Source organism: Lithobates pipiens, unplaced genomic scaffold, assembly GCF_037356315.1.
Source record: "Lithobates pipiens isolate NorthernLeopardFrog02 unplaced genomic scaffold, aLitPip1_a1.2 Scaffold_3, whole genome shotgun sequence".
Classification (NCBI taxonomy): Eukaryota; Metazoa; Chordata; class Amphibia; order Anura; family Ranidae; genus Lithobates; species Lithobates pipiens.
This window is the reverse complement of record NW_027507790.1, coordinates 35,600,374-35,622,477: the sequence shown is the minus strand read 5'-3', so window position 1 is coordinate 35,622,477 and position 22,104 is coordinate 35,600,374.

Genomic DNA, 22,104 nt, shown 5'->3' with positions numbered 1-22,104 from the left:
CCTTGCAGGAAACCTTGGCAAAGTATTTAAGATCTTGGGGAACCCCTGAAATAATTTTTATATATTTACAGCGCACGGAACATCAATGTTATCAGTGAGCTGTTGATGTAACATCTGGTATTTTTAGAAACTAATTTTTAAAAATATTATTAACTGCTTGCGGACTGCCCACCATACATAAACTGCATCAGAGCGGCCATTCTGAAATAAATCACGTACCTAGCACTATGACATTTATTTCATATGTTTTAATTCCAGGATTTTATTACATTTTCTGGGGTTCTATGCTGTATTGATCTCAGTTCACACTCATTTTAGTTGGGCTCCTTTTGATTTGATTAGTTTAAATTTTTACATCTTTAGCACCATTTGTTGTATTTATGTTTTTTATTGTTCCACAGAATGGAGCCCTTTTGTTACATTGTTCCAGCTACTCCGGGTTACATCCATACTCATGTCCCCAGTGTTCCTATTGGACCCTACTACCACAGCTTCCAGAACAGGCATTCCTTTCGGCCATAGCACCCCGGCGGTGTGTTTGTTTCACACTAAGCAGATACGTGAGTTTTACAGGGATGACCACCTTATCCTCCCTGTATGTATGTTAATTTCTTGTCCATGAATGGTTGATGTTGATATATTTACCTCTTTTTATAGATGTATCATGCATCCGCCCCTGATGATTGGATAGATCCCATGAAACGCGTCGGGCCTAACCTAGATGCAATTCATACATACTTACATGGTCTTTGGAGTCAGGCAATGCCGTGGATTATAACTGTTATATTGAAATGAGTTTTATTATTGAGGACAATACTATTGTATATTGTATATTATATTCATGTTTTTAACATGTAAATGTTTTTGGATACATGATTTGTTACATTATGTGCCATTATTGCATTTATTGTCTGCCATGTACCTACTCAATCATGGTAAACATAAATACTTGTTTATGTTTTACTTTGACTCCTTTGATTAGCTACAATATAGACACCTCATTTAAAGTCCCAGCCCTTTTTCTCTATGTACGTACCTAGTACGTGATTTGCACGCCTGCTGCCCTAGCTGTGCTGAGATTAACTGCAGATTAACTGCAGCACAAGCCAATCAGTGGACGCTGGTCCCTAATTGGTTACCCAACGATTGGTTTAAGTAATTAAACTGTCTTCTGACAGCAGCAATGTGCCATTTTTTTCAGGGAGTAAAAACCAGCATATTGCTTAATAAAAACAGTACACAGCACACACATAAACACATGTTAGGCACACATTTAATCCCTTGATTGCCCTAGATGTTAACCCCTTCCCAGCCAGGGTCATTAGTACAGTGTCAGTGCATAATATTAGCACTGATCCCTGTATTAATGTCACTGATGACGTCAATGTCAGTTAATAAGTTCCCCCCCCAGTGTCAGGTAGTGTCAAATTACTCACAGCAAATTCACAGTGCTGCTATAAGTAGCTGATCGCCACCATTACTAGTATAAAAAAAAATCCTGTATGTACAGTATACCATCATTTGTAGACGCTATATCTTTCACACAAACCAATCAATATACACTTATAGGGATTTTTTTTTACCAAAGACATGTAGCAGAATACATGTTGGCCAAATTTTATGAAGGCATTTGATTTATTTTTATTTTTTTAAATAAATAGTAAAAAAAAAGTTTGTTTTCAAAATTGTTAGTCTTTTTTAATTTATAGCGCAAAAAATAAAAAACACAGTGGTAAATCAAATACCACCAAAAGAAAGCTCTATTTATGATATTAAAAGGACACACATTTCCTCTGGCTACAGCATTGCATGACTGTGCAATTATTAGTTAAATTAGTACAGGGCTGAAGTGCAAAAAAAGGGCTTGGTCACTACGGGGGGAAAATCTTCCGGAGCTGAAGTGGTTAAATAATAGATTAAATATTAAACCATACTAATTTTAATGTGAAACTTGGACTTGCCTTTTTCTGCACAGATGATCAATTCTGGATCCAACTTGAGATAAACATACATAAATGTAATCTTCAACTGAAATTGGACAGGGGAGTAATCAGGTCAGAGCACAGGGGGGTCACCAGGTCAGGGCACAGAGGGGTCACCAGGTTAGGCACTGAGGGGTCACAAGGGCACAGCTGTCCCTTAACTGGTGGAGGAGCCAGATACGATAAGGAAGGCCTCTCTTACATGTCTGACTTAGGGCCAATGATAGGGCAGACGGGTAGCGCAGGAGTATAGAGAGGCACAAGTGCCTATTGGTCTTGCTAGCAGCAGGGCTAGATGGATTCTCGGGATCAAGCAGAGGAAGACCGTCCGTGGACCACAGAGGAGCAGGAGTGCTGGATGGACACCAGTGAGCAGGAGACCGGAGCAGGCTGAGAACATCAGTAGATTGCAGTGGAGCAGGGCTGCCAGATGGACACCAGGTCATACAGACAGAGAGAGAGATCAGGTGCAGAAGCGTAGGCAGAAGCAATGTCAGGATGCAGACAGAGTCAAAAACAGATCGATGGAGCAGCAGCAAGGGGAATTGGCAGAAGTGTGGTCAAAGGCAAGCCAGGATCAATGCAGGCAGAATTCAGGAAAAGTCAAGACAAGCCGGGTCGGTAACAGTAGTCAGATGCAGAGTAACAGGTTGCAGGTATGCAAGGGAACGCTGTAGACAATACAGGACTGAAGCAAAGCACTTGCTCAATTTAAATAGCCCGCTTGGTGCCAATGTAGGCAAAAGATACACAATTTCTATGAGCATCAACAGGAACACAGTATTGGCCTGTGCCTATGCACAGGAAGTTGTCTAGAAGAGCCATCTTGTCTGCTGGAATGTCCCCCCTGACAAAAGCACAGAAGTTTTGCCAGGTCAGAGCACAGGGGGACACCAGGTCAGAGCATGGGGGGGCATCAGGTCAGAGCACAGGGAGGATCACCAGGTCAGAGCACATGGGGTCACCAGGTCAGAGCGCAGGAGGGATGATTAAGGCCGGATATGGGGGGGTTACAATTGCAGAGCACAGGGAGTCAGTAGTACTGTTTAAGCAAAAAGGGAAACACCGCACTACTATAATACAACTAGCAGCTAACACTCAAACAAACAAAGTTACAAAGCAAGTGAAACAAAAAAGTGTAGTGCTAAACAGGTGAGTAGAAACACACTGGATACAATTTATGAGCAAATGTGAACCACCTGTGTTAAACCATAGAGGAGTTGCACACTTGTTGTGAAATCAGTGTAAACAACACTATGTGTGCTCTAATATCCTCAAAGGAATGTACATACAACTTATATATGAACAAAATATAATACAATAACGTGATATGAATCGAAAAAAATAAAAGTTGAGTAGTGTTCAATATATCAGTCTGCGCAAGAATCCTCGTATATTATTAAAGCAAAGTCAGACAATTTTCTCTTGAAAACCTTGAATTGGGATGGCAGAAAAATCAACGACCGAAATCTGCTTGTCTGTGGTGATATCTGAAGACACCACACTTAATAGAAATAAGGTGGACACCCTTACCAGAAATGTTGGACCCACCTGCCTTTTGACAGTGGGTCTACCAGGCATATCGTCCCAAAGGGACTGTGGTCCAATTGCTCATGGAATGGGTCCCAGCATCCAGTCCTCCCATAGACGTCCTCAGTCATAAGTGGAGGTAGGTGATCCAAGCTGTTGTCAACCAATGTTTTCCACAATCGAGGGCGGTAGTATTTCCAGGGCCAGGTGTATCCAGGCTCTAATTTCGGATGGAAACTGAAGCGGAATAAAAAAAAAAGAAAAAAGAAAAAGAGAAGGGGGCTCCGGATAGTGTAGGTCAAAATAAACCAGATTGGTTTTATTAAAATTATACGTGTTTTGACAGGTATAAAAAGTGATCACAAAAGACAAAAATCAAATAAAAAAGCAATGTAGGGTGCAAGTGATCACTGATCGGTACAGCGGATGGAGAAGAGATCAGTGTCAGCAGCACTGTGGGCTGCATCTGCAGTGCCCACATCGCTGCTCACCGACAATTAACCCCTCAATACCCTGACAATACTCTGCAATACCAGCCAATACTCTGCAATACCAGCCAATACTCTCCAATACCCTGCCAATACCCTCCAATACCCGCCAATACTCTCCAATACCCACCAATACCCTGCAATACCCCGCCAATATTCTGTAATACTCTTCAATACTAGCCAATACTCTGCAATACCCGCCAATACTCTGCAATACCCGCCAATACTCTGCAATAGTAGCCAATACTCTGCAATACTAGCCAATACTCTGCAATACCAGCCAATACCCGCCAATACTCTGCAATACCAGCCAATACCCGCCAATACTCTGCAATACCCGCCAATACTCTGCAATACCCTGCCAATACTCTGCAATACCCGCCAATACACTGCAATACCCGCCAATACTCTGCAATACTCTGAAATACCCGCCAATACTCTGCAATACTCTGCAATACCCTGCCATAAATTGCCATACCCAGCCATACTTGGAGATACCCTGCAATACCCAGCCATACTCGGTGATACCCTGCAATACCCAGCCATAGACCCCCCCCCCTGCCGCCCTCCGGTGCTTCTACCAACTCGCCGATACGATCAAAGCCAGAATCTTTTTATTTTTTTTATTTTTATTTCAGGCTTCCAAACCTAGAGGTGAGATGCGGGGTCTTATTGACCCCATATCTCACTGTAAAGAGGACCTGTCATCCCATATTCCTATTACAAGGGATGTTTACATTCCTTGTAATAGGAATAAAAGTGATAAAAAATTTATTTTTGGGGAAAAAATGTCAAACTAAAATAAATGAAGTAAAATGAACAATAAAAAAAATAAAAAATTTAAAGCGCCCCTGTCCCCCTGTGCTTACATGCAGAAAGAACGCATACGTAAGTCCCGCCCACATATGAAAATGGTGTTCAAACCACACATGTGAGGCATCGCCGTGAACGTTAGAGTGAGAGCAATAATTCTAGCCCTAGACCTCCTCTGTAACTCAAAACATGTAACCAGTAAAAAAATGTAAAGCGTTGCCTATGGGGATTTTTAAGTAGTGACGTTTGGCGCCATTCCACGGGCATGTGCAATTTTGAAGAGTGACATGTTAGGTATCTATTTACTCAGCATAACTTCATCTTTCACATTATGCAAAAATCGGGCTAACTTTACTGTTTTGTTTTTTTAAGCACAAAACAGTTTTTTTCCCCAAAAAAACACGTTTGAAAAATTGCTGCGCAAATACCGTGCGAGAAAAAAATTTGCAACAACCACCATTGTATTCTCTAGGGTCTTTGCTAAAAAAAATATATATATAATGTTTTGGGGTTCTATGTAATTTTCTAGTAAATAAATTATGATTTTTACATGTAGGAGAGAAATGTCAGAATTGGCCTGGGTGCTCCAGAATGCCTGTTGATGTGCATGTTGGGCCTCTGTATGTGCCCACGCTGTGTAAAAATCTCACACAAGTGGTATCACCATACTCAGGAGTAATAGCAGAATGTGTTTTGGGGTGTCATTTGTGGTATTCATATGCTGTGTGTGAGAAATAACCTGATAATATGACAATTTTGTGAAAAAAAAGGAAAAAAAATCTTGATTTTGCAAAGAATTGTGGGAAAAAATTACAACTTCAAAAAACTCATCATGCCTCTTACTAAATACCTTGGAATGTCTTCTTTCCAAAAAGGGGTAATTTGGGGGGTATTTGTACTTTTCTGGCATGTTAGGGTCTCAAGAATTGAAATAGGCCGTCAGTACTTCAGGTGTGATCAATTTTCAGATATTGGCACCATAGCTTGTGGACTCTATAACTTTCACAAAGACCTAATAATATACACCAATTTGTACTTATTTTTACCAAAGATATGTAGTGGTATAAATTTTGGCCAAAATTTATGAAGAAAAATTACTAATCTGCTAAATTTTATAACAGAAACGAAGAAAAAATTCATTTTTTTACAGAATTTTCGGTCTTTTTTCTTTTATAGCACAAAAAATAAAAAACCCAGTGGTGATTAAATACCACCAAAAGAAAGCTCTGTTTGTGTAAAAAAAAAAGACAAAAATTTCACATGGGTACAGTGTTGCATGACTGAGTAATTGTCATTCAAAATGTGAGAGCACCAAAAGCTGAAAATTGGTCTGGTTATTAAGGGTGTTTAAGTGCCCAGTGGTCAAGTGGTTAATGTCTAATCCACTGGCAACAAAAGTGAGTACACCCCTAAGTGAAAATGTCCAAATTGGGCCCAATTAGCCATTTTTTCTCCCCGGTGTCATTTGACTCATTAGTGTTACAAGGTCTTAGGTGTGAATGGGAAGCAGGCATGTTAAATTTGGTGTTATCGGTCTAACTCTCTCATACTGGTCAATAGAAGTTCAACATGGCACCTCATGGCAAAGAACTCTCTGAGGATCTGAAAAAAAAAGATTTGTTGCTCTACATAAAGATGGCCTAGGCTATGAGAAGATTGCCAAGACCCTGAAACTGAGCTGCAGCATGGTGGCCAAGACCATAAAGTGGTTTAACAGGATAGGCTCCACTGAGAACAGGTCTATCCAGGGTTGACCAAAGAAGTTGGGTGCACATGCTCAGCGTTATATACAGAGGTTGTCTTTGGGAAATAGATGGAAGGATAGGTTGAGAAGAGTGAGGAGGGACAGGGGAAGGGAGTAAGGTTCATATACCATGGCTTAGATCTGGGCTTTGATTGGGATGAATTCTTGGGATAATGGAGATTCCCATAAATAGAGCCCAAGGTTCCCAGATAATTTCGAACTTGTGTACTGAGCCTGTGAGGATACTAGCCAGTTTTTCATGGGCCATAATCCAATAAACTTTCCTTTTGACTGCCCGTATTGAGACTGAGGATTGTTTGCAAACCTTAGCCAGGGTTATTTTGGCCCCTAACAGTATAAAGTGTAACAACTTATGGTATTTGGAAATCAATGGGATATGTGCATTCATTTGTGTTCACTTACAATACAAATCAATACAGGAGGGATCAGAGGGCCCCGCTCGTTAGAGCTAACAATCTAGAAGGGAGGGTCAATTGGAACAAAAGATAATAACTGTAGGGGGTGAGCTGATGGAGATGAAATGAAAATACAGTTGTTAGTAGTGGGTATGGTAGGCTTTTCTGAAGAGAAGGGTTTTCATTGATTGTCTAAAAGCTAATATAGTAGGAGATAAGTGGACAGATTGGAGTAAGGCATTCCGTAGGATTGGAGAGGCTTTGGAAATGTACTGGAGGTGAGCATGGGAGAAGGTGATGAGGGAACTAGAGAGCAGAAGGTCTTGAGAGGAATGAAGAGAATGAGTAGGTTGGTATTTAGAGACTAGGTTAGTGATGTATTTGGGGGCTAAATTGTGGATGGCTTTGTAAGTAGTTGTTAGTATTCTGAATTTAGTTCATTGGGTGAGAGGTAGCAGACACAGAGGGATTGGTAAGGTGGATGAGATCCTCCTCCAGTTGGACCTGATTCTAGGGCATTCCCACCACACGTGGGCCATCGTTCCCAATAATTGGCATCCCCTAAATTATAAGGTGATCGACTGATGGGTAAATCATAGCTAGTCTGGCTGGGGTCATGTACCACCTGGACATGACCTTTATGTTCACTTCCACTAGGGAAATGTTGATAATGCCCTTAAATGCAGTGGATAGAGCAGACTGCCAATTCCCCAGGCTCCATTGGAATTGCAGGTCCTTCTCCCAGGCTAACATATATGGGGACTTTCCCCATAAAAGTCCTCAATTGTGCAAATCCAGCAGAAAAATGTTTTCATAAAGTGACTTTAGCACTCATATATGTCCTTCAGGTGACTCGAGTGCTCCCCCACAAGGGTCCCCACTCACCAGAAATCTACACCTCTATGGGGGTATCGTGCCTGTAGGTCAGGTTCCTTTAGATGTGTCACTGTTCCTAGCCTCATGCAGTTCCAGCACTCAGGCCCATGTAAGATATATTCCTTCACATCCGAATATCTCCAGTAAGTTCCTCATGGGGAGTAATAAAAAATGACTTCCATAGTGTAGTATTTTCGTAATTAAATGGGAACAATTTGTTTTGGCAGCAAAAAAAATTTTTATTTAACAAAAAATATAAAAAAAAAAACGATACTTCCACTAATTAAAAGTGAGTGGAGTAGCAAAGATTCTATACGTTAAAAAAGTTTTTCTCTTATTCCCTGGAAAAAAACAGGACCAGTCCTGCACTATTCAAAGAGTCCATCCGTTACAAATTGAGGCTAATTCTTTTGATAAGTCAGTCAATTTCTATGTCATATGTATAAAACCGGGACCTGAATACTAATTCCCAGGGCAAGAGAGAAAAGTTCCCAAAAAATCACCTCAAAATATTATAGCTGTTCGGGGTCCGATCGGTGGATACGCAGCGTGCGCTCCAGCTACGTTCCAACCGCTCAAGACAACCCGGAAGTGACGTAGTGTGCGTGGCTCCGTCGCTCATCTGTTTGCTAAGGCCATCATTATCAGGGGGTCTGTTAATAGCCTATACATTAAACTTTATGGAGAAAACAGTTCTCCAAAAAAACGAAATCCGGGACCATCCAGGTCAACCTGGAATCAAAAAATAAATAAAAAATAGGGAGAGAAAAGTGAAAAATAAACTATTTCCGAAAAAAGTGTCCAGAACAGAACTTGCGGAGCAGTTGCTCCAATCAACAGGGTTGAAAGTTCCTGGTGACCACAACCTTGAGCAGGTGAGGATAGAAGTGTAAGTTGCAGAAGTCGTTTCTCCGCTTCAGGTCAGGTTATCTTTCATTCTCTTTATCTTTGGCTTGTTCCACAGGATGGTCAGGGGACTGGTGATGGATTAAATACTAAAATCAGCGCTCAATGGAACCAGACAAAAATAAATTAGAAATAAATTAAAACAAGTCAATTTAATCAAAAGATGCACAGGAACAAGTTCATCAATGTCCAACATGAAAATGTGGAAAACACTTGTTATTCAGTCAAATAAAATGAATTGTAGAAATAAAGCAAAATTTATAAAACACTGTACCGCCTTCCCTCTGGGAACAAGGGGTTAACTGTCAGCTGTGAATCTGCTGGCTCTCAGTCAGGACATGAGGGACTCCTTGCTCCATACTACAGATCCCTGGCGACCTACTGATGGAGGGATGCCGTCCTCCTTGGGTTGGTAAGAGTTAAATGGCCAGGGATGAGGTAACACTGTCTCAAAGGACAGATCCGATCAAAGGTTCCAGATGCACTGTAACAAATCCCTGGGTGACGCTGGGCTGGCGTCCTGTATTGCACTCTGTGCAGCAGGGGGAGGAGCCAGAGGAGCCGGAAGAACAAGCGGCTCCTGATCCCGTTGCCATGACGACTGTGACTGACATGTTTCACGCACCTGCGCTTTGTCAAAGTCGCAGGAGTCACTGGCAGAGTGAAATATAAAGGCACAGCGGACGCTGGGTGGTGGACAATTGATAGATGCTGGTGAATAGGGATAAGCTTCGTGTTCGAGTTGAACATACGTTCGACTCGAACATCGGCTGTTCGCCCGTTCGGCGAATTCTGAACGTTATGGGCCGTTCGCGCCAAATTCGTGTGGCGCTCACGGCCCACAATGCACTGCGTCATCGCAGTGCATTGCTGGCTCATGATTGGCCAAGCATGCACTGTGACCCCGCATGCTTGGCCAATCACAGCGCCAGCAGCGAGGAGAGCCATGATTGGCCACAGGCAGAATGCCTGTGGCCAATCATAGCTCAGGCTGTGTAGTACACGCCCCACACTATATAAGGCCCCCAGCACGGTGGCCTTGTGTAGTGTGTTGGCGTCTGAAGCAGTTAGTGGGTGTTCTGTGTACCTTCAACACAGTACACACCGATCGTTATCAGCCGATTTTCGATCTTGCTCTTCTGTAGTGGTTGTTGTCTTCTTGCCCTGACCGCAGTATACACCGCTATATTCACCTCACCTATATACCTAGTGATCTATCTTTTATAATAGAGCTTGCAGTCAGTAGTGTTAGGAGCTTGTGCGTGCTGTCTGCATGCTCTGTACCCAGTAAACACCGCTATATCCACCTACATAGCCCTTCTCTATTTGAGCCCACTTGCCATCTGCAGGAGTTATTGGAAGTTGTGTGTGCCTCCAGCACAGCACAGTATACATCTGTATATACCCCTTTTTCTCTGGTGTTCTATAATAAAGGCATCTGCAGGAGTTAGTGTTTTTTTTGTGCCTCCAGCACAATATACACCTGTATCTACCCTTTATTGCTGTTCTCTAATAGAGCCATCTGCAGGGCTTAGTGGGTGTTGTGTGACTCAATTACAGTATACCCCTTTATCTCTGGTGTTCTATAATAAAGGCATCTGCAGGAGTTAGTGGGTGTTGTGTGACTCCAGCACAATATACACCTGTATCTACCGTTTATTGCTGTTCTCTAATAGAGCCATCTGCAGGGCTTAGTGGGTGTTGTGTGACTCCATTACAGTATACCCCTTTATCTCTGGTGTTCTATAATAAAGGCATCTGCCGGAGTTAGTGGGTGTTGTGTGCCTCCAGCACAATATACACTACCCAACTGCTGTTTTACCCAACTCCCTTCAGGCCATTACCATGTCTGGAAGGCCAGCAAGGAGAGGCAGACAGGCGCAAGCCGATAAAAGAGGGCAAGCAGGCTCTGTGTCTAGAGACAACAGTGCTGGTCGTGGACGCGTTGCATTGTCATCAGCACGTGGCCATGGGACACGCTTGTCCTTCTTTTCGGCAGCTGGACATGTTGAGCCGCAACATGCCAACGACTTGGTAGAGTGGATGACCAAGCCCTCTTCATCCTCCTCATCCTCTCTCACCCAGTCTCAGGGTACTAGCAAAGCAGCTGCCAACGCATCGTCTTCCCTCGTCTCAATGTCATCATCAGTGACTCCTTCCCTAGACCCACCACGTGCTCCTGAGGAGTCTCCTGAACTCTTTGAGCACAGTGTTGGGTACATGCTCCAGGAGGATGCCCAGTGTTTTGTAGGCTCTGATGATAACACTCAGCTAGAGGAAGGCAGTAGCGTGAGCGCAGAGAGAGGGGATGCTCAAGAAGGACAGCAATCTGGCAGTCATGTTCCACAAGCTACAGCATACTGCCAGGTTTTCTACAGCGATGAAGAGGGAGGGGATGATGAGGGCACTGACTCCACGTGGGTGCCTGGTAGGAGAGAGGAGGAGGAGGAGGAGGAGGCACATGTCCAACGAGGCAGGATGCCCTCCGGGGGCCAGCTTAGGGGCAGCACACGGACTGAATCACACCGCAGAGCTCCGCCTGTGCAGGGCGCTGCCTCTGCGCGTTATTCTAAAAGTTCTTTGGTGTGGGCCTTTTTTGAGACGAGTGCATCAGATCGCACCACTGCTATTTGCAACATATGTCTCAAGCGTATCTCGCGTGGCCAAAACATCAGCCGCTTGGGCACCACATGCTTGACCAGACATATGTTGACCTGCCATGCAGCTCGTTGGCAAGCGTACCTCAAAGACCCACACCAAAGAACAAAGCGGACCTCTCCTTGCTCCTCAACAGCTGGCATCTCCAACCCCACGAGACCTTCAGTCCTCTCTGAAACCTGCTCTGAGAGGAATGAAGGTGTAGAATTAGGTGTGTCACAGCCAAGTGCTTCCGGGCACTCTGCTAGCAGTACACCCACGTCCGATTATAGCAGGCAAATGTCCCTGCCCCAGCTGCTGGACCGGCGAAAGAAGTTCACTCCCAGCCATCCACATGCCCAGCGGTTGAATGCTAGCTTGGCTAAATTGCTAGCACTTCAACTGCTGCCTTTTCAGTTGGTAGACTCGGCCCCCTTCCGTGAGTTTGTACAATGTGGGGTTCCTCAGTGGCAGGTCCCCAAACGCCACTTTTTCTCACGGAAGGCGATTCCGGCTCTCTACCGGCATGTGGAAGGCAATGTCCTTGCCTCACTGGACAGGGCGGTCAGTGGTAAGGTGCATATTACCGCTGACTCATGGTCCAGCAGGCATTGACAGGGACGTTACCTGTCCTTCACGGCCCATTGGGTCACTCTTCTGGCAGCTGGGAAGGATGCAGGACAAGGTGCAGTAGTGTTGGAGGTTGTTCCGCCACCACGCCTCCAAAATGCTACTATTGGTTGTGACACACCTCTCTCCTCCACCCCCTCCTCTTCTTCTTCCTCCATGGTCTCTTCCAGTGCTCTGTCCTCAGAACCAGCGGTGCTCCGTAGGCGTTCCATGGGCTACGCAAGTACGCAGGCAAAACGATGCCATGCCGTGCTTGCGCTGGTTTGTTTTGGGGATAGGAGCCACACTGGGGCAGATGTTTTGTCAGCTCTGCAGGGGCAGGCCGAGAGGTGGTTGACGCCATGCCAGCTTAAGCCAGGAATGGTGGTTTGTGACAATGGCACCAACCTCCTCTCCGCCCTCCGACAGGGACAACTGACCCATGTGCCCTGTGTAGCTCACGTCCTTAACCACTTCAGATCCGCGCTATTGCCAAATGACGGCATTAGCGCGGACCTACATTTTCAGGACTACGTCTATTGACGTCGTCCTGGTTACGAGCGGCCTGCGCGCCCCCTGAGGGGCGCGCGCGGCGCGCTCTGTGATCGGCGAGTCCGTGAGACTCGCCTGATCACCGATCCGTGTAAGGGGTCGATCCCGACCCCTTATCACGTGATCAGCTGTCAGCCAATGACAGCTGATCATGTGATAGAACGGAGCCGGTAATCGGCTATTATTCCTCCTCGCGCTGACAGCGCGAGGAGAGAAAAAAAAAGCCGATCACCGGCGGCCGTGATCGGGACATCAGTCCCGATCACGGCCATCAATACAAGGGACCACCTGCCACCTGCCTGTGCCCACCTGCCTCCCGCAGTGCCATCCTGAAGTAAAATAAAAGAAAAAGTAAGTGCCCCCCGTCAGTGCCCCCTGTCAGTGCCCATAGTGCCCACAGTGCCACCCACAGTGCCACCCACAGTGCCACCCACAGTGCCACCCACAGTGCCACCCCACAGTGCCACCCACAGTGCCACCCAATCTGCCTCAAAGGTGCTGCACCCCAGTGCCGCCCATCAGTGCCCAGCAGTGCCGCCCATCAGTGCCCAGCAGTGCCGCCCATCAGTGCCCAGCAGTGCCACCTATCAGAGCCACCTATCAGTGCCACCTATCAGTGCCCATCAGTCCCATCTATCTGTGGTACCTATCAGTGCCCATCCGTGCCACCCATCCGTGCCACTTATCCGTGCCACCCATCCGTGCCATCTTATCTGTGCCCATCTTTGCCCATCAGTGCCGCCTTATCTGTGCCCATCGGTGCCGCCTTATCTGTGCCTATTAGTGCCGCCTTAACTATGCCTATCAGTGCCCACCAGTGCAGCCCATCAGTGCCCACCAATGCAGCCCATCAGTGCCCACCAATGCAGCCCATCAGTGCCCACCAATGCAGCCTATCAGTGCCGCCTAATCAGCGCACTTCAATGAAGGAGAAAAATGACCCGTTTGCAAAATTTTATAACAAACTATTAAAACATGATTTTTTTTTTTTTTTTTTTGCATCTTTTTTTGTTTGTTTAGCAAAAAATAAAACTCCGAGCTGTAACTAACTACCACCAAAAGAAAGCTCTATTTGTGGGAAAAAAATGATAAAAATTTCATTTGGGTACAGTGTTGTATGCCCGCGCAATTGTCACTCAAAGTGCATCAGCGCTGAAAGCTGAAAATTGGTCTGGGACTGAGGGGGGTTTAAGTGCCCAGTAAGCAAGTGGTTAACCTGGTGGTGCAGCGGTTCTTGGGCAGGTACCCCGGCTTACAGGATGTCCTGAAGCAGGCCAGGAAAGTCTGTGTGCATTTCCGCCGATCATTTAATGCCTGTGCTTGGCTGGCTGAGCTCCAAAAGGAGTTGAACCTGCCCAAGAACCGCCTTATATGTGACATGCCCACCAGGTGGAACTCAACGTTGGCCATGCTGCAGCGGCTGCACACGCAGCAGAGGGCCATCAATGAGTACCTGTGTGACTACGGCACCAGGACAGGGTCAGGGGAGCTCGGTTTTTTTCTCACCACGCCAGTGGGGCATGATCAGGGATGCATGCACTGTCCTGTCACTGTTTGAGGAGGCCACAAGGATGGTGAGCAGTGACAGTGCATGCATCAGTGAGACTGTACCTCTTGTCCACCTCTTGGAGCATACGCTGTGTGGAATAATGGACAGGGCACTTGAGGCAGAACAGAGGCAGGAAGAGGAGCACTTCCTTGCCTCTCAAGGCCCCCTTTATCCAGACAGTGTTCCTGCTGTGCCACCCATCACACAGAAAGAGGATGAGGAGGAGGAAGAGGAGGAGGAGGATGATTGTGTCAGCATGGAGGTGGAGGCTGGCACTCAGCATCAGCAGCAGCAGCAGCAGTCTTGTAGGGATGATTTACAGTCCCAAGAAAAACGTGGACATGTACGTGGCTGGGAGGAGGTAGCTGCAGATCATGTTGTCCTTAGTGACCCAGAGGACTCCGGACCGAATGCCTCAGCTAACCTACGCTGCATGGCCTCCCTGATCCTGCAAAGCCTGCGGAAGGATCCTCGTATTCTTCAGATCAAGGAGAGGGACCATTACTGGCTGGCCACTCTCCTTGATCCACGGTACAAGGGTAAGGTTGCCGACCTTATCTTGCCATCGCAGAGGGAGCAGAGGATGAGACATCTCCGGGAGGCCTTGCAGAAAGGTCTGTGCAGCGCGTTCCCAGAGACTGGGAGGTTACAAACTCCTGGTCCTGGACAACGTGTTGCTGAGGCATCGGTCAGAAGGAACGGTGGAGAAGGTGGCCGTCTGACTGATGCTTTCAGACAATTTTTTAGTCCGCAGCCCCAAGGTATGATCGGTTCCAGCAACCATCGCCAGCGTCTGATTTACATGGTGCAGGAATACCTAGGGGCAAGGTCAGACTTGGACACCTTTCCCACCGAAAATCCTCTGTCTTACTGGGTCTTGAGGATGGATCACTGGCCAGAGCTTGCACAGTATGCAATTGAGCTACTGGCCTGTCCTGCATCCAGCGTTCTTTTTCGGAACGCACCTTCAGTGCTGCTGGTGGCTTTGTTACCGATCACAGGGTGCGCCTGTCCACCGCATCAGTTGATCGACTGACCTGCATCAAGATGAATCAGTCTTGGATAACCCACAGCTACCAAGCACCTGAAGCTGATGTAACCGAATAATTTTTTTTTGAAATATCACATCCCTTCAAGACTGCCTATGCTGATGCTGAGTGACTGTCCTGTTATGTTGATTGTCTATCCTCTTCTTCCTCCCCTGATATGTTGGAAGAACATTTCTGGTTCTGGGTGATGCCATCAGCCCAATTTTTCTGCCCCTGTTTAACAGGGGCATTTAATTACAATTTTTGATGCAATGCTTTGCAGCAGGGCTAATTCCTGCAATAAAACTAGAGTATATGGGAGAGGTTGCAGTGTGGTGGCACCAGCACCAGTGCCTAAAGCCCAATTTTTCTGCCCCTGTTTAACAGGGGCATTTAATTACAATTTTTGATGCAATGCTTTGCAGCAGGGCTAATTCCTGCAATAAAACTAGAATATATGGGAGAGGTTGCAGTGTCATGGCACCAGCACCAGTGCCTAAGGCCCAATTTTTCTGCCCCTGTTTAACAGGGGCGTTTAATTACAATTTTTGATGCAATGCTTTGCAGCAGGGCTAATTCCTGCAATAAAACTAGAGTATATGGGAGAGGTTGCAGTGTGGTGGCACCAGCACCAGTGCCTAAAGCCCAATTTTTCTGCCCCTGTTTAACAGGGGCGTTTAATTACAATTTTTGATGCAATGCTTTGCAGCAGGGCTAATTCCTGCAATAAAACTAGAGTATATGGGAGAGGTTGCAGTGTGGTGGCACCAGCACCAGTGCCTAAAGCCCAATTTTTCTGCCCCTGTTTAACAGGGGCGTTTAATTACAATTTTTGATGCAATGCTTTGCAGCAGGGCTAATTCCTGCAATAAAACTAGAGTATATGGGAGAGGTTGCAGTGTGGTGGCACCAGCACCAGTGCCTAAGGCCCAATTGTTCTGCCCCTGTTTAACAGGGGCGTTTAATTACAGTTTTTGATGCAATGCTTTGCAGCAGGGCTAATTCCTGCAATAAAACTAGAGTATATGGGAGAGGTTGCAGTGTGGTGGCACCAGCACCAGTGCCTAAGGCCCAATTTTACTGCCCCTGTTTAACAGGGACATCTAATTACAATTCTTGATATAATATTTCACAGGAGGGCCCGTTCCTGTGCCCACCCAGATTAACTGTGAGGACTTATAGTGTTGTGGCACCAGCACCACAACCACCAAAGGTAAATTTTTTTACCACTGTTCAACAATGGCATGTAATTACAATTCTTGATATAATCGTTCACAGCAGGGCGCTCCAGCGCCCACCAAGAATCACTTTCAGGGCTTACAATGTTGTGGCAAAACCAACCCCTTGTTCTGCCATTTCTGCAGAGCATATAGGGCAGGCCCCTACTTTCAAAACGTCCAACTTACAAACATCTCCTACTTGCAAACGGAAGGAGACAACAGCAAGTGAGATGAAAAAAGATGGACGACAAAACTAATTATACAGGGGTGATAACCCTTCCCTATGTTTTCCAAAAAGGTTAAAAATAGTTTTTTTGACTGGAGCTACACTTTAAAAATGTACCAGTTGAAAATTACAAACAGATTCAACTTAACACAACAAACCTACACAGTCCCTGGCTTGTTTGCACCGCCTGTATACTGCTGTTCTGAGTATATAGGGCCTGGGAGCCACATGCATTTCCTTTTTTTAATATGGGTACGGGGTTCCCCTTAATATGCGTACAAGACCCAAAGGGGCTGGTAATGGGCAGGGAGGGCTACCCATGCCATTTTTCTCAATGATTTTCAACCATATTGCAGGAACCAGATATAACATTAAAACCGCAAGCAGTTTTCAATGATGTTATTTCTGTTTAATGTCATTTTGTGCAGGGACTGTTCTAAACATGGGAAACACGTGGCACTTCACAGGCATACTACAGACACCCCCCCCCCAGGCACCATATTTAAAGGAATATTTCACTTTTTTTCACTTTAATCGTCATTAAAATCAGTGCTCCCGCCAAAACGGCCATTTTTAAAAACATTTTAGGCATTGACCCATGTCCCCTGGGGCAGGAGCCAGGTCCCCAAACCCTTTTTAGGACAGTATCTTGCATATTAGCCGTTAAAATTAGCACTTTTAATTTCGAACGTTCGAGTCCCATAGACTTCAATGGGGTTCTAAAGGTTGTACAAATTTGGGGTCCGTTCGAAAGTTCTGGTGCGAACCGAACCGGGGGGTGTTCGGCTCATCCCTACTGGTGAAGTACTAGACTTAACCCCTTGTTCCATACATAATATAATGTGAACACAGCAGCTTGTGAATGCTACAATTATACAGAAAAATATATAATATAAAAAAATATATATATTTATATATCCATCGCCAAAATATAGACTGGCGATGGATGTTTCACTGAGTTGGGAGCAGAGTTAGATGTGTCCATATCTGCTTCCAGTGAAATGAGCTTCAGGGATAGGAGGATTTTCTCCCCATCTTGGAGATTGGGGAAGGAGTACTGCTTGCTCTTGAAGTAAAATTTAACAGCAAATGGGAAGGTCCACCAGTATTTAATGTACTTTTGGGTGAGGGCTGAGAGTAAGGGTTTCAGGGCCCATCTCCTCTGGATTGTAGAGGGGGCAAGTCCGAAAAATTAGTATTGGGTGATCTTGACATGATATTTGTTTCATTGCTCTGGGTTGCTCCATCCTTTCTTGGGTGTCCCAAGGCTCTATTGACTCTGCCCAGTTCCAAATGGTGTTGTGGGATATTTGGGATCAGGGATTTGATTATCTCCTGGGTAGCCTGGGAGACATCTGCAATGGACTCAGGCAGGCCTCTGATCCTAAAATTGTATCTTCTCTATCTGTTTTCTAGCTCATCAATACTTGAAATGGTAGTCGAGCCTGTCTTAAAGTGTCTGAATATGGTCTGAGTTTTGGTTGGTGGCTGACACCGTATTGTCCAGTTTGTTCTCAATGGCTTCCATCCTGGAACCAAGGTTCTGGAAGTCAGCTTTGATTTCCTCAGTTATCTTAGCTGCTGTGGAGGCCAGCCCTCTCTCTAGTAATTCAGACAGGTTTAGGTAGAGGTCATCTAGCTGAACGTATATGTGTCCTGAGCTGGGGTGGCAGGGAAGGGACTGCCTAATGTGGTGTGAGAGCAGGCCCAGCTGGGGAGAATGCACTGTCCCAAAAGCCACAGCCGATTAATGATTCAGTGGAAGCTGGGGAATATGTCATATGCTGATGGTTGTTGTTCTGGCTTGCAGGGGTGTATGTAAGGGATGCAGGGGCTATCACTTGCCTGGGTTATGGCTGTCCCTCCATGCCTGGAGTATGCTGCTGAGCCGTGGTGGCCATCTTGGTACACCCTGGCAGCGATGTTAGCTCGAATTGCGGCCCAAGGTCTCTGCAGACCTGGATCCCAGTCATGCGGGGGGGGGGGTACGGATCACCGTAGGTATATGGTTTTCTGTGTCTCTGTTGTGTCTGGGTGTGACGCAGCTCATGGCTCAAGCAGCCAACAAATAAAGCTTTCTTTTGAGGGTATTTGATCACCTCTGTTTTTTTTATTTTTGTTGCTCTATAAACAAAAAATGTGGGAATCAATCACCCCGTCCTTGAAGACCCTCCATTGGCTAGCCGTGAAGGATATAATTACATCCAAGATCTCTTTGGGAGTGAGGTTTCTGCCTCACTCACAAATGTGCACAAGGAAAAGCCCCGCAATACCTCTGCGACAAAGTAAAGCACTATACCCCAGGTCGCACTTTTCGGTCAACTAACCAGAACCTCCTCCACATCCCCAAGACCCGTTACAAATTAAAAGCCGAACAAAGGTTAGTTAGGTTAGTTTGCATATGTAGCACTATACAAGTTATTCATTCATCAACAAAAAAGACCGACAATTTTGAATATTAATATTAATATCCATATCAATATTTTTTACTTTCTGCTATAAAACATATCCATAGCCAATATGTATTCTGCTACATATTTTTAGTTAGAAAAAAATCCCAATATGCGTATATTGATTGGTTTGTGCAAAAGTTATAGCGTCATCAAACTATGGGATATAAATACTGTAATATTTATTTATTTTTTAATACTAGTAATGGTGGCAATCAGCGACTTATAGCGGGACTGCGAGATTGCGGTGGACAATCAGACACTAACTGACACTGGCTGGGAAGAGGTTAAACATCCAGGCCGATAAAAGGGTCAAATGTGTGCCTAACCAGTGAATGTGTACTATGTGTGGTGTTTTTACTAAGTCAGTGGTCATCAACCCTGTCCTCAGGGCCCACTAACAGGCCAGGTTTTATGTATTACCTTGGGGAGATGCAGACTAGAATACAGCAATCACTAAGCAGCAAATGATATCACCTGTGATTTATTTCAGTTATCTTACAAACCTGGCCTGTTAGTGGGTCCTGAGGACAGGATTGATGACCACTGTACTTTGGTATGTGATGGATTTTCTTTCTCTGCTAACATCCTGACAGGGCAGGTTGTTCCATTGTATTAAAGCCTTTGGCTCAAATTTCCTTTTGTATAGGTTAGGGATCACAGTCTATGAGGTTGATTTACTAAAACAAGAGAGTGAAAAATCTGTTGCAGCTCTGTATAGAAACCAATCAAATTAAATTTTTCTTTTGTGTCAAAACTTAATTGAATAAGCTGAAGTTAGAAGCTGATGGACCTCTATGCACAGCTGCACCAGATTTTGCAATAGGGCTTTGCCTTGACTGTCTGGGTGTAAATTATTTTGTTCATATACATGGGCTAGCACAAAGGAGTCATTAATACAATAAGAGACCAACAACAATTCTTTTTTTCAACAATTTATTTGTTTTGGCAAATTACATTTTAAGCCCTGGTCTTGTTCAAAGGGTAGCCTACTAATGTATTATGAAAATTCAAATAAATATGAAGCCATCTTGGTTATAATGCGACAACCCAAAATTTTATACGGTGTCCATCCAGACAATGCTGGATGACTGTTCCCCAAGCCAGGAGAGAAGCTGCTGGCTGAGGTCCCCCCAACACTATGGCACTCTCAATTAAACTTTGCAGACCCATATTGAAGATATCTATGCCAATGTCTGACAAGTGAACTAAATCCTCCCTAAAATAACCAGGTACAAAGCCCTCTAGCTCTAAATGGAGGAATGACAAACCACCCGAGGATACTAGAAAATGATGTATGGTCCTATTTAGACATCTCCAAATTCTATCCACATAAAATAATTTCCCCCAAGGAGACCAAACGAGTCTAGGGACCATTTCAGAAAAGGCCAAAGTAGTACTTTGGAAACAAAAGCTTAATAGCATATATACCCTGCTTCATTTCGCAAAGCAGTTCCCAAGTTCTAACTTTACCAATGTTGTTTGCTCTCAAGTGAATAACTAGAACCTTAGGTGAGGGCAAAATGAAAGATAAAGGAATTAGGTGGTCTCTTAGATGGCTTTCACACCAAGCGGCCCATAGCATCGGCGGTAAAACGCCGTTAAAAATAGCAGCGTTTTACCGACGTCGGGGTTGCAGCGCATTTCAGCCACTAGCGGGGTGCTTTTACCCCCTGCTAGCAGCCGAGAAAGGGTTAAAACCACCCACAATACACCGCAATAGTGGTGTTTTGCCGGCGGCAATGCAGCGCTGCCCCATTGATTTCAATGGGGAGCAGCGCTGGAGGAATGACAAACACACTGCTCCAAAGAAGCTGCTGGCAGGACTTTTCCTGACGTCCTGCCAGCGCACCGCTCCAGTGTGAAAACCCTTGGACTTTCACACTGGAGTGAATGGAGCAGCAGTTTGAGGGCAGATTGCAGGTGCTATTTCTAACGCTATAGCGCCTGCAAAACGCCCTCGGTGTGAAAGGGGTCTAAGATTGCGTTTAGGTGAACCATGCTTTACCAGCAAAATGACGAAAAGTTTCAGCAATTATATCCACATGCTAAAATAATCCTGAGCATTTTTAAGGAAATTGTTCTCCCAGCACAGCTTCCTAAATGCAGAAAGCTTGCAACCAAAAGTTCTGGGTACAGAGGGCCTATCCTCCTCAGAGCGGACCTCCGCCTTCGTATCAGATTTAGCTAGGAATTCTTTGGAAGCAGGCAATATTGACAGTAAATCAACAAATTGACCCCTCCAAATTTTCTCTTTAACAAAGTCGGCTAAGGGTAAACCTAAAGGTGAAATGTCACACAGCATAGGAACCTTAAAAGAGAACTCCGCAACTATAGGATAAGTGGATCGCGCAGAAGGAATAACAGATTTATTCACCCGAACAGGTTTTTGTGTCAGTATACTAGGTCCACCATCTGTAACATTTGCAAGAAGGGGCACCTCTGTCAAACTTCGCCAGATTGGACTGACATCATCCATATTATGTTGTAACATGAAGTCATTAGACTGTAGAATAGCACCAGGTGGCTGTGTCTAGTGATGGCCGAACGGTTCGCCCGGCGGTCGTTTCGCGGCGAATTTCCGACTTTCGCCGTCCGCGGGTTCGAACGCCTTTTTCCGTCGTTCGCCCCGGCGGACTTACGTGTTTAATGTATACAAGAACTTTAACCTTTCGTGACACGTTTATCATGTGTTACAGGACAACCAATTGAGACATGACAGCTCATGGACACTTGGACATTCCCCCTAACCTATAAATACACCCGATCCGGTGGCCATTTTACATTCTTTCTTCTGTCACTGTAGGGAAAGGATCCTGTGTGGAGTAGGGACAGAGAAAACGCTAGCTATTTGGTACACAAAAGTTCTTTTCAGGACTGGTATAGGTGTTAGGTCAGCAGCCTGAGTTTCTTTTGTCAGTTTAGATAAAGGGACAGAGCGCTGTATGCTGCTATTTTAGGGACAGCTCAGCCAGATTAGTCTTTCTTCATCATCATCATCATCATCATCATTAGCTGTTACTATCAGGTCCACAAAAGAGCTGTTCCAGCTAATCGTTCCAGCCTACTCTTTTTTGC